At 46.1% G+C, this 13129-nt stretch overlaps 1 protein-coding gene across 1 annotated transcript in view; it reads right to left on the bottom strand.

The window, feature by feature from the left end:
- LOC144772300 (uncharacterized) overlaps positions 1–13129 on the bottom strand; it is a 54334-nt gene that overhangs the window by 32009 nt on the left and 9196 nt on the right. The window contains exon 2 of the mRNA XM_078656527.1: positions 7270–7327. The gene's annotated coding sequence lies outside the window, so the exon portion shown is untranslated. The remainder of the gene's footprint in view (positions 1–7269; positions 7328–13129) is intronic.

Below are 13129 nucleotides of genomic sequence, written 5' to 3'. Positions count from 1 at the left end.
AAGGAGAAATAAAGAGAAATTACAAGAAAGAAGGAAAATCAAGTACAGCAAAAGAAGAAACTGCTCACAGAGTAAGGAGAAGAAGGTCTGCACAACAACAAAATGACAGAAGATATAAGCAACAAGAATAGCGCAAGCGCAATTTTCCGCAGCCCAATACCGTTCAGCTTGTCAGAACCACAAACAGGCATTCGGTGGGAAAGATTGATAAGGCAATTCAAACGATTAATACGTGCCAACTGCAAGGCATACACAGATGACCAGAACATAGACTTGTTCCTAAACTTTGTAGGTGATGAGGTTGAGGACCTGCTAATTACATTTCCCCGCGATCAAACAGCAACATACAAGGGAATAATAAAGTGTCATTGGGTTCAAAGCGGTTATAAGAAATGGCCAATGCATCAAGAGGCATGTCCTGGGACACCAAAGAGGACAATTTAGTTAATTGTCCTGTATTTGTATTTGCAGTGTTTTCTTAAGCCAGCCATTGCTGTCTGTAAGGAGTTATCTAGTGCCTTGTGATCAATAACACTCACAATGCCATACATGCAGCGAGAATCATAACAGTCATACCTCCCCATCTCAAGTTCATGTCCTCAGACCTTTAACTCATTTTCTCTTGATCCTCATTCTGGGCTTCAACAAAGATGTGTTTAGGAGGACACCCAGATACAAAGCTGTTCTCCACTCTGTAGCAGCTATTAATGGGGCACTGGTACAGGGTTAACAGCTAAGGAATTAAAGGGTTCCCATTACACCAAGGCGTTTGGCACCCAGACCTAAAGAGCGGAGTTTCTCTTTTCTCGACCTAGCTGACAGCTGAAGAGATAGGTTTCCCTCATGAGGTGAACAAATCAGTAAAATAAAATGTCACCTTTGTTTACTGGGTTGAAGTTAACATAGCTAATTATATAACCCAGTAAAGAAACTACAGTGGGACCATTTTCATAATCCCGAATCATGTTACTGTATGCAGTACTGTGTACAGGACTGCCACCAGACCAGTGAATTAACCAGGATGACCAGTTTTATCATTTCAGAGCCAGTAAAACACTTTGAAATGTGTAAAATCAGTAGTTTCCCCCTTTCAGATATGTAAAACGGTGAATAAAAAATGTAATTCCTTCAAAAGGTTATCCTAAACTGCTCTTTTTACAAACATTGGAGCGAATAGAGGCAGAATTCAGCTCTTGTCCTTTCCAGACTCAGCCCCAGCTTAGGGTCCTTGAATCAGCCCCAGCTCATGGTCCTTGAATCAGCCCCAGCTCAGGGTCCTTGAATCAGCCCCATCTCAGGGTCCTTGAATCAGCCCCAGCTCATGGTCGGCCTTGAATCAGCCCCAGCTCAGGCTCGGCCTTGAATCAGCCCCAGGGTCGGCCTTGAATCAGTCCCAGCTCAGGGTCCTTGAATCAGCCCCAGCTGAGGGTCGGCCTTGAATCAGCCCCAGCTCATGGTCCTTGAATCAGCCCCAGTGCACGTTCGGCCTTGAATCAGCCCCAGCTCATGGTCGGCCTTGAATCAGCCCCAGGGTCGGCCTTGAATCAGCCCCAGCTCATGGTCCTTGAATAAGCCCCAGCTCAGGGTCGGCCTTGAATCAGCCCCAGCTCATGGTCCTTGAATCAGCCCCAGCTCATGGTCGGCCTTGAATCAGCCCCAGCTCAGGGTCGACCTTGAATCCGCCCCAGCACAGGGTCGGCCTTGAATCAGCCCCAGGATCGGCCTTGAATCAGCCCCAGCTCAGGGTCAGCCGTGAATCAGCCTCAGCTCATGGTCCTTGAATCAGCCCCAGCTCATGGTCGGCCTTAAATCAGCCCCAGCTCAGGGTCGACCTTGAATCCGCCCCAGCACAGGGTCGGCCTTGAATCAGCCCCAGGGTCGGCCTTGAATCAGCCCCAGCTCAGGGTCGGCCTTGAATCAGCCCCAGGGTCATAAGGAGCTGGAGAAGGCCAGGCGGCCATTTTGAAGTCATGCAACACAAAAAAAGGCCCAAAAAGGAAGAATAAAGGAGAAATAAAGAGAAATTACAAGAAAGAAAGGAAATCAAGTACAGCAAAAGAAGAAACTGCACACAGAGTAAGGAGAAGACGGTCTGCACAACAACAAAATGACAGAAGACGTAAGCAACAAGAATAGCGCAAAAACAATTTTCAGCAGACCACTACTGATCTGCTTGTAAGAACCACAAATAGGCATTCGGTGGGAAATATGGATAAGGCAATTCAAACGATACATGCGTGCCAAATGCAAGGCATACACAGATGACCAGAACATAGACTTGTTCCTAAACTTTGTAGGTGATGAGGTTGAGGACCTGCTAATTACATTTCCCCGCGATCAAACAGCAGCATACAAGGGAATAATAAAATGTCTCACAGACAAACGTAGATTTCGAAAGGTGCACGTTCAACACCACATGTCACCTAGCATAGGAGTCCCTCGACAATTTCGCAACCAGACTGTGGAAACTAGTAATCTATTGCGGATTCGACACGTTTGACAAAAAACAAGCGATACGACTGTGCATCATTGAAGGTTGTCAGTCAGCGGAATTCCGCGCACGAATTCTGAAGGAACCAGCCTCGCTCGAGAAAATACGGACCATGGCCCAAGCAGAGGCCAGAGCAACAACTCATGCCAGACAGATGGAACTGGGAAAGGCAAAACGAGTGCAACAAGCAAACCGCGTAACTGGAAATATCAAGAAGAGAGACAATACACCACCAACAAGAAAGAAGCAAGAAAGAACATGCTATCGATGCGGACTTGAATTTCCACATACCGGCGCATGCCTGGCAATGGGCCACAGATGCAGAAAATGCAACAGAGAAAACCATTTCGCAAGCGCCTGCACGAGTGAACAATTTGAAAGAGAGCAAGGAAGACCACTAATGCACCCTTCTTGGACACGGTTGGTGCTTCACAAATTTAAATATGTTCCTTAACGAGTTGCCTCAAGCCCTCCCTGTATAGACTCTAGCAAACAACAACCTGAACCTGGAACCTAATTAAAGGTAATACATCTGCATGTCTCAGAAATGCTTGACTCTCAACTGGTCTCATGTCAACTAAAGCTGTGAATAAGTGTCTTGAAGAATACCATGGGTCTTCTAAATAAGCTGGTGACTGTTATTTCCATACATCTGCGGCCTGCAAACAGGCCTTCCTATCAGCTTGTGTAATGGCGACACTGGCTTACTGACTGGGAATGCCAGAAAGAATGCAAACATGAGAGTTGCTTTAAACAGCAGAGTCTCAAATTCTGCGTATTTTTTATGGCCTGGTTTTACCAATGCAGCTGTCGCCAGAAAATTATGTGAGAACCCCAGGAGAGGGGCTTTGGCCCCGCCCACATGTAGGGAACCAGGAGTATGTGTTTTGATTAGGCAAAATTAAGGCACTACCACAAAAAGAGATTTCTCTCCACACAGCTGTGATCATTGTGTTTATCCAGCTGCCTGAGGTTGAACTTTCAAGAACACGCACATGCTGTTAAATTGTCTTAGATAACAAGATGCTTTATAGTGTTTTTCTCTAACAGCAGCACAGACGGGAGGAGAGCAATCATAAAACTTCATGGATTTTTAGGTCTGGCTTGACAGTCCAACTGGCAACTGACCTTTTAACCTCCATGAATATTATTCTACAATTATTTGCTGCTAAATTATTACATATCCAATCCCATATTATCTACTTGTAATGCTTCACATTACCGTACGCAAAAAGAACAATTGATGGACACTATGCTGAACAATGTCAAACATTCACCCAACTACAGAGATCTGGGTCTAAATCCATCGTTTTTTTACTCGCCATTCCGTTTTGGACCCAGCCATAAGTAAATCAGTCTCGACCCTGTTCCCCATGGGAACAGTGCATCCGGAACTGCCAGGCCATCCCTGGTGGGGAAACAAGCATGCTGGTTTTCTGAGTGGCTAATCTGGCTGATGATGGGTGATACCCTGAAACCGGTCCCAGGATGCTTGTGGTGCAGGGACAAGACTGATTTGCATATGGCTGGGTCCAAACTGGAATGGCATGGTGAGCGAAAAACTATGGCTTCAGGCCAAGATCTCGGTACTCAAGGTGAATATTTGACATTGTTCCGCATCTGTCCATCAATTGTTCTTTTTGCATTTGTCACCCCAAATGGGACGTGTATGCCCAGACGTGGGTCCCGTGCTATCCTGGTTGATGAGGGATGAAAGCCAAAAACCGGTCCTAGGATTATTGTTTCCAGTCCAGGGAGGACCTGGCCTGGCAGTTTGGGCTGGACTGGTCCCATTGGGCACAGGGTCAAGACTGATTTTACCCAGATCTATTGACTGGGGAGAATGTTTGATTTTCTCAGCATTCCGTCCACCATCTGTATGTCTTTTGCTTTCTCGCGCTAAGTGTACCGGGTATACCCAGACATGGGCCCCGGCTTACTGTGCCACTGGATTCAAGCTAGCACGGCTGATGAGGAGTGTTGCCCTGAAACCTGTCTCAGGATGCTTGTTTTCAGGCCAGGGAAGACCTGGCTTGGCAGTTCGGGCTAAACTGTTCCGATGAGGCACAGGGTCAAGACTGATTTGCATATAGCTGGGTCTGAACTGGGGTGGCGAAGTGACCTAAAGAACGATGATGGATTCAACCCAGATCTGTGACTGGGGGTGAGTGTTTGAAAAGTTTCAGCGCTCCGTCCATCATCTCCTTGTGTTTGCTTTGTTCGCACTAAGTTGCCAGGGTATGCCCAGACATGGGTCCCTTGCTCACTTTGCCACTAGATTACGTCCATCATCTCCTTGTGTTTGCTTTCTTTTAAAACAAGGGCATGAATTGCTGTCTTGATGGCTGTAACATAAAAGCGATCTTGAGAATGAATCTCTTAGATGGAGGAGAAAAGAGATTTCAACATTTGCAGCCTTCCTCTACTACTTCCAGAATCCAAGAATCTCACGTAGATTCCTCCCATTGTTGAAATGCTTTATCCTTCCTCCAACTGGCTGCTTTGGGCCAATTTCAGCATAATCTGGAGTGCTGAGAATTCTTTAGGGAAGCAGGCCTTCTGTATGGTTTGAAACTTAAATCTTCTTCCTTTTAGTTTCTTTGAGTTGTAATTAGATTCCCTAATAGGTGGTTGTCTAAATGAAGATTTAGACCGACTTTGCCTAAAAAGAAGAGGAATGAGACTGATGGGTGGAAGAAGAGTGTTCTTTTCCTTGAATATTTTATGTAGTCTTTCTTCAAGCTCAAGACCAACCATCTTGTTTTCTTTGAAAGGTAGATGCAGGGCTGTATTCTTTTGTGCTTAAACAGTGTGCCAGTCTCTCAGAAATATGTTTCTACTGGCACTACCATAGCTCTATCAGATAGAGCAGCTGCTCTAACCACATGGAAGAAAGATATCCAAAAGAAAATCATACGGTCCTTCCAGGATTTCTAAAACAGCTGTATATTCACATCCGTCTTGAACAGTTCTTTAAAGCCTGATGTATAACTCTGGCTCATGCAGTCAAGTCCTGCATCATGTCCCTGAACACAGTGTGTATAATGCCCCCGATGATACCCCTGAACGCTGTGTGTATCATGCCCCTGATCATGTTCCTCTGAACATAGAGACTCACATCTCACCCCAGTACAATGTTGCTTCTGCTCCCCAAAACACTCTCTTCACTAAGTGCTAGATAATATCCCCTCAAAGCACTACCGAATACCCCCGAGCACGGCGTGAATGCACACTTCGCTAACAATGTAAGTACGCCTTTGGGTGCGGTGTGAGGGTGCTCCATTGTTTTATATTTTTTGTACCTTCGGTATGATTTGGTAACATGCTCCTTCTGTTATTGCAGAGCACTGGATGCTTCCTTTGTGTACATGCCACTCTATGTAACGATCAAGCTGAGGGGCCGATTCACAGAACTAACTTAAGACAAAATCCTAAACATGCTACTTTTGGTATTCACAGAATATAAGGATATGATTTGATATAACCACATAAGGGCATAAATCGGGAATAATTAACTAGAGTCCTAGATTCGTCTACAACAAGTCTTTCTTCAAGCTCAAGACCAAAAATCTTGTTTTCTTCGAAAGGTAGATGCACGGCTGTATTCTTTTGTGCTTAAACAGTTTGCCAGTCTCTCAGAAATATGTTTCTACTGGCACTACCATAGCTCCATCAGAGAGCAGCTGCTCTAACCACATGGAAGGAGATGTCCAAAAGAAAATCATACGGTCCTTCCAGGTTTTCTAAAACAGCTGTACTTTCAGATCCCCTTGAACAGTTCTTTAACCCATTGGCTGCTTCGAACGTTCTGCACCAGTTGAACGCTTGAAGAAACGGGTGGGCCGTGTCGGCCAACGGACAGGCGCAACACTCCCAAGGTAGTGTTCGCGGCGACCGTTGGCCGACGGCAGCAGCCAACGGGTTAAAGCCTGATGTATAACTCTGGCTCATGCAGTCAAGTCCTTCATCATGCCTCTGAACACAGTGTGCATAATGCCCCCGATGATACCCCTGAACGCTGTGTGCATCATGCCCCTGATCATGAGCCTCTGAACATAGACTCACATCTCACCCCAGTACAATGTTGCTTCTGCCCCTAAACACTCTTTTCGCTAAGTGCTAGATAATATCCCCTCAAAGCACTACCGAATACCCCCGAGCACGGCGTGAATGCACACTTCGCTAACAATGTAAGAGGTGTGGGGGTGCTCCATTGTTTTATTTTTTTTGTACCTTCTGTATGTTTCGGTAACATGCTCTTTCTGGTATTGCAGAGCACTGGATGCTTCCTTTGTTTACATGCCGCTTTATGTAACGATCAAGCTGAGATCTTGCGAGATCTTGGTGGCCATGTTGAGTGTGGCTGGGTGCTGTCCCTGGGGTTCGCATTCTCACAAGGAGGATGTTTTACCTCAAGGGCACCCGCCTGAGCTGAACTCAACGCTGGAGCCCAAGCAGTGCTTAATTTGTAAAAAAATAAGTGCAGGTGCTGAGCACCTGAAAGCACCTGCTCAAATTAAGCACTGAGCCCAAGCCTACCAGAGAACAAGTATCATCATTACTGTAGCATCCCCCCTAGCCTGGTAGCATGCAATGAATCACACCACACAGAGAGCTGGTTATTACACGTCTTCATTCTTCTGAGTGTAACGGTAAACTGAAACGTAATGCGTCATGAATTTATCAACCCCACCCAAACACTTACGTCATTGAGCTAAGGAGTCCCTTTGTAACAATAAGTGTCCCGCGTTCTGTTATGCACAAGACACTACACTTACCTGAACATGGAAATGCATCGTTCATCCCACAGAATCCAGACAACTATTTTGCTAGAATCTGAAAGATAAAGAGACAACCAATTAAAGTCAGGTAAGGTACCACGCTCCGCGCATACATGCACACTAAGTTAAGTTGCAAAAAACTATAAAAGCAAGCATATCATCAAGATGATAGCCAGTGTCACATCAAGGACAGTGTTTCTTCGTATTTTCATGTTTTTCTGTCACCAAAAACATATTCCGCTACCAGAGGCTAACGCTGCTAATAGAGACAACACTGCTTCCAGCTGCTACCAGTGACTAATAATACCACTTACTTCTTTGTGCACCAGTGTGCTTAACGGTCTATTTGTGTACAAATATCACAGACATTCCTCAATGAACAAGTGGAACTTCGTGAGATATTAGGTGATTGATCTGCTAATGGTTGTTCGGTATTTTGCATGACCACCTATTGTATTAGTGGCATGTTATGCATACAACATACCCCTGTTTCCTTTTGTGCAGACATTGTGTACAATAACATGAGGAAACAAAGATCCTAGAATTCCCGGGTGATAAGTAGCACAGTTTCCTTATACGTGCACGAGGCACCACTTCAGAAGACAAGCCTAGTTGATCACAGGTATCTACAGTTGACATATAGATTTCCACAAACAGGGTAGAGAGAGACATTCAGCATGGAAGAGATCAGGTATTCATGACTGTCCTATTGGGCTTACGGAGTTGATCCTCATCATCAACACGGGGCAATTCAGGGGCTTCTCAAGTAGGTGGGGCTACTAAGGTAAGTCCACATCATCTGATACATCTGCAAGCTGAGTCAGAATCCCACATCACAGGCAGGGCAATTTATTGCAGAACGTCTTTTTACATGGAAAGAAGCAGGGTTATTGGACGAGGCGGAGTATAAATATTTGAGAATTTTGAATCCCACCTACCTTTTATTTATACTCTGCCAAAAATACATAAATCAAGAACAAATCCGCCAGGAAGACCAATTGTTTCAAGCATTGGCAGTTTGACAGAACACCTGTCTGAATTTGTTGACGGTTTTCTAAAACCGCTAGTAGTAAACTTACCGTCCCACGTTAGGGACACCATGGATATACTAAATAAATTGGAGAATGTGGTTTGGGAAGATGGCATGAGCTTTGTAACTTTGGATGTTGTAGGAATATATACATTCATCAATCATGATATAGGAGAAACAGCTTTGAAACATTTTTTAGGCAAGAGAAGTGCCAGTCTGGTGGAACACTCAGAAATGATCCATGAGCTCTCTCATTCTAAACAATAATTAGTTCCTCTTTCAAAATGAATGGTACCATCAGATCAGGGGTACTGCAATGGGCTCCAGGTTTGCCCCCTCTTATGCCAACCTATTCATGGGCTGGTATGAAAGGGAGTATGCCTGGAGTCGAAGAGCAGCAAATTGGACAGATCATATACTGTTTTGGGGTCGTTTTATAGACGACATCCTAATTCTTTGGAGAGGTTCGAGGGAACAAATGGAGGAATATCTACTGTTTTTGAATAATAATTCGTTCAACGTAACTTTGACCATGAATTTTCAACTGCAAAGAATAGAATATCTGGATGTGGAGTTATTTGTAGAGGGAGTTTCGATAAAGAGTAAATTATTCAGGAAAGAGACCGCAACTAATTCTATTTTGAGAGCAGAAAGCTCACACCCAACATCAGTGATCAAGGGCATTCCATTTGGTGAAATGGTTAGAATTAGAAGAAATTGTCCTAAGGATGTGGATTTCAAAGAAGAGATTGATAAGTTGTGCCACAGGCTAAAGAATCGTGGATATTCTGACAAACTATTGAAGGCAGCACGAGGAAAAGTTAATCAGATAGCTAGACACACAACTTTGACACCAAAATCAACAAAGAGAAATAGCGAAGTGTCAAATAGGCCTTTAGCGTTCATAACAACATATAACACAGATAAAGACAAGATTTTCAAAATTCTTAAAATAAACTGGCATTTACTGATGGGTGTACCGAGTCTGGCAGGACTAATTGGAGAAACACCAAAAATAGTTTATAGACGGAGCCCTACGATTAGTAATCTGGTTACTAGTAACTATATTCAACCCATTCAACGAGTTAGAAAGGAGTGGATGCCCATAACCCCCAATGGGTTTTTCACATGCGGCGGATGCAACATGTGTCCCTGGGGAGTGAACAAAATCAAGGAATTCAGATACAATAGTACCAGGACTTATCAAATTAAACAGTTTATCAATTGCAATAGTACTGGAGTGGTATATGCATTGATTTGCGCATGTAAAAAAGTCTATATTGGGAGCACGAAGAGAGCTCTCAAGATACGCATGCAAGAACATAGAAGGGCCATTCTAAATGAGGACCATAAATCACCAATATTTGCACACATTAAAAGATCACATGAAGGATCAAAAGAATTCAGGTTTCATGGTCTCCAGAAAATAGAACCGCATGTGAGAGGTGGAGACTGGGAACTGAGTATTAGGAAGGAGGAAGCACGCTGGATCAGTCGTTGTAGAACGGTAAAGGAGGGGCTTAATAGCGATTCAGAAATGCATCATTTTCTGTAAAACAAAAGGTGCACGGAGCAGTTGAAGCTGGATTTATTTCATTAGATGACATCATTACTGCGGTCTCTATTTTTAGTTTGATCTACCCTTATAAGGCTATCTTTATCAACTTAGACAGAACTTTTATGGTTGGGATCCAAGTCTTGAGTTAAGTTATGTTAATTTTATTGAATATTTAATTTGTGTGTAGTGAATAAGTGCACTATCTTATTTCATCACGCATCATTTTGTATAAAATAAATTCTTGACAAGTTGGTTAGTACTTATGAATAATCATGACTTTAGTACTGTAACTGTTAATAAGTCATTGAATAGACAACGGGTGCTTAATTAACATACCGTTGCGTTCATTAGCTAAATATTGCTTTGTCTAAAATCGGTCTAAACAATAACAAGTAGCTTCGTTTACACAAAAATTATATCCTGTCTCTATAGACAAGACGAGTCACGGTATGGAGTTTTCACTGTTATGCGGACCGCGATGGAAACGGGAGGAAGAAACGTGGGCTGGACATGTATGGCCTAATTTTGCTATATCACGTTTCAAACGATGAATCGTGATTGGCTCTAAGTTGACAGAATTATTTAAACTATTTTCTATAGAGAGGGAAATGTACCGTTAATACTTATTGCTTTGGTTAAAAATGGTCCAAATAAAATGAACAAGCAGCCAGATGTAATTAGTGTATTTCGTGCTCCATTAAATTTTGGAGTGCGGTATCTACATTTTTCGCTATGCGGACCTTGGAGGGAACATGATCCAAGAAACGTAGGTTCTGACCTAACACTGCGAGACCACGTTTTGAATAATGAATTGCGATTGGTTCAAAGACGACTGTATCTTGAACCAATCACTGTGGAGAGGGACACACACCGGAAACACTTCTACCATTCCCGTGGAGAGACGACGTAGCACACGTAGAATGGTAGTGATTAAGATAAATTATATGTTTCTTCCTGTGACTAATACTAAGGAACGGGATAGCGTATACAGCTGATTGATCACCTAATCATTATAATTTTACTCGAATTACACTTTTAGGCTCAGCGGCATTTTCTCCGCACAGAGTTATTATTCCGTTTCTTTCCGGTCACATGGGATAGCGGACGTATGAGGGAACTTGGATTCCATAAACAAGATGAGGGTTTTTGGCGCGCCTTTTTGATAGAGTCTCATTGGCCCGTTGAGGATTTAAATGGGAGTAGAATGACTTGGGGAATGGCTGACTCTTTATCAGGCGAGTCGCCGAGGAAGACAGACGCGGGAGGAATTAATCCACGTTTATGGAGGTAGGCGTTCGATAGATAGTTGTCCCGTGCAGATGGGAGATGACTTGGATATTTGGATAGGAGGCTACTAATTGTTAGGTCTCGTCCTTTACCATTCCGAAGGAATGGGAAATGGCGAGAATTCAAGTGCTCAAACTGATTGTCAAACCACCGCTTTTTTTCGTGGCGTTTTCTTCGAGTGCACGTACAGGCACGCGCTTTTGGCCCATACACTTTCATGGCCATCTGTTCCTGTTCCTCAATGTCCCTCCCACCCTTCGTTTGATCTTGCCGCGAGATCAGGCTAATGGCCCTCCCCCTCCCCCATCGCGGCCGCACAGCACATCAAAGGGCTTCTCCCAGCGTGTGCTGTGCGGCTTCTCCTCCCCTAATTATGTGGCCGGCCGTACTTGTGTTTCCTGGCCGCTTCCCGGCCGCTCTTGTATTTAATTAGCAGCAGCAGCATTTCTCCTGCGCCAGGCCACATCAAAGGCTCTGTGCCACTTTCACCCACACAGCAACACTTACAGACACGCAACGCCACTCACACCCACGCAAGCCCACTGTCATCCACGCAACACCACACTCACCCACGCAACGCCACTCACCCAAGCAACACCACTCACACACGCAACCCCACTCATCCACGCAACCCCACTCATCCACGCAACACCACTCATCTAAGCAACCCCACTCATCCACGCAACGCCACTCATCCACGCAACGCCACTCATCCACGCAACGCCACTCACACATGCAACGCCACTCACCCACGCAACACCACTCACCCACGCAACCCCACTCATCCACGCAACGCCACTCATCCACGCAACGCCACTCATCCACGCAACGCCACTCATCCATGCAACGCCACTCATCCACGCAACGCCACTCATCCACGCAACGCCACTCACCCACACAACACCACTCACCCACGCAACGCCACTCACCCACGCAACGCCACTCACACACGCAACGTCTCTCACGCACGCAACGCCACTCACACATGCAACGCCTCTCACACACGCAACGCCTCTCACCCACGCAACCCCACTCACCCAAGCAACACCACTCACACACGCAACCCCACTCACACACGCAACCCCACTCATCCACGCAACCCCACTCATCCACGCAACACCACTCATCTAAGCAACCCCACTCATCCACGCAACGCCACTCATCCACGCAATGCCACTCATCCACGCAACGCCACTCACCCACGCAACACCACTCACCCACGCAACACCACTCACCCACGCAACCCCACTCATCCACGCAACGCCACTCATCCACGCAACGCCACTCATCCACGCAACGCCACTCATCCACGCAACGCCACTCATCCACGCAACGCCACTCACCCACGCAACCCCACTCATCCACGCAACGCCACTCATCCACGCAACGCCACTCATCCACGCAACGCCACTCATCCACGCAACGCCACTCATCCACGCAACGCCACTCACCCACTCAACACCACTCACCCACGCAACACCACTCACCCACGCAACGCCACTCACCCACGCAACGCCACTCACACACGCAACGCCACTCACACACGCAACGCCTCTCACACACCCAATGCCACTCACACGCGCAACGCCACTCACACGCGCAACGCCACTCACACGCGCAACGCCACTCACGCACGCAACGCCACTCACGCACGCAACGCCACTCACGCACGCAACGCCACTCACGCACGCAACTCCACTCACACACGCAACGCCACTCACACGCGCAACGCCACTCACATGCGCAACGCCACTCACACGCGCAACGCCACTCACACGCGCAACTCCACTCACACGCGCAACGCCACTCACGCGCAACGCCACTCACACACGCAACGCCACTCACACGCGCAACGCCACTCACACGCGCAACGCCACTCACACGCGCAACGCCACTCACACGCGCAACGCCACTCACACGCGCAACGCCACTCACACGCGCAACGCCACTCACACGCGCAACGCCACTCACACGCGCAACGC

Source organism: Lissotriton helveticus, chromosome 8 (genome assembly GCF_964261635.1).
Source record: "Lissotriton helveticus chromosome 8, aLisHel1.1, whole genome shotgun sequence".
Lineage (NCBI taxonomy): Eukaryota > Metazoa > Chordata > Amphibia > Caudata > Salamandridae > Lissotriton > Lissotriton helveticus.
Note: the sequence above shows the minus strand (reverse complement) of the source record. Positions and strands in the feature narration are given on the sequence as shown.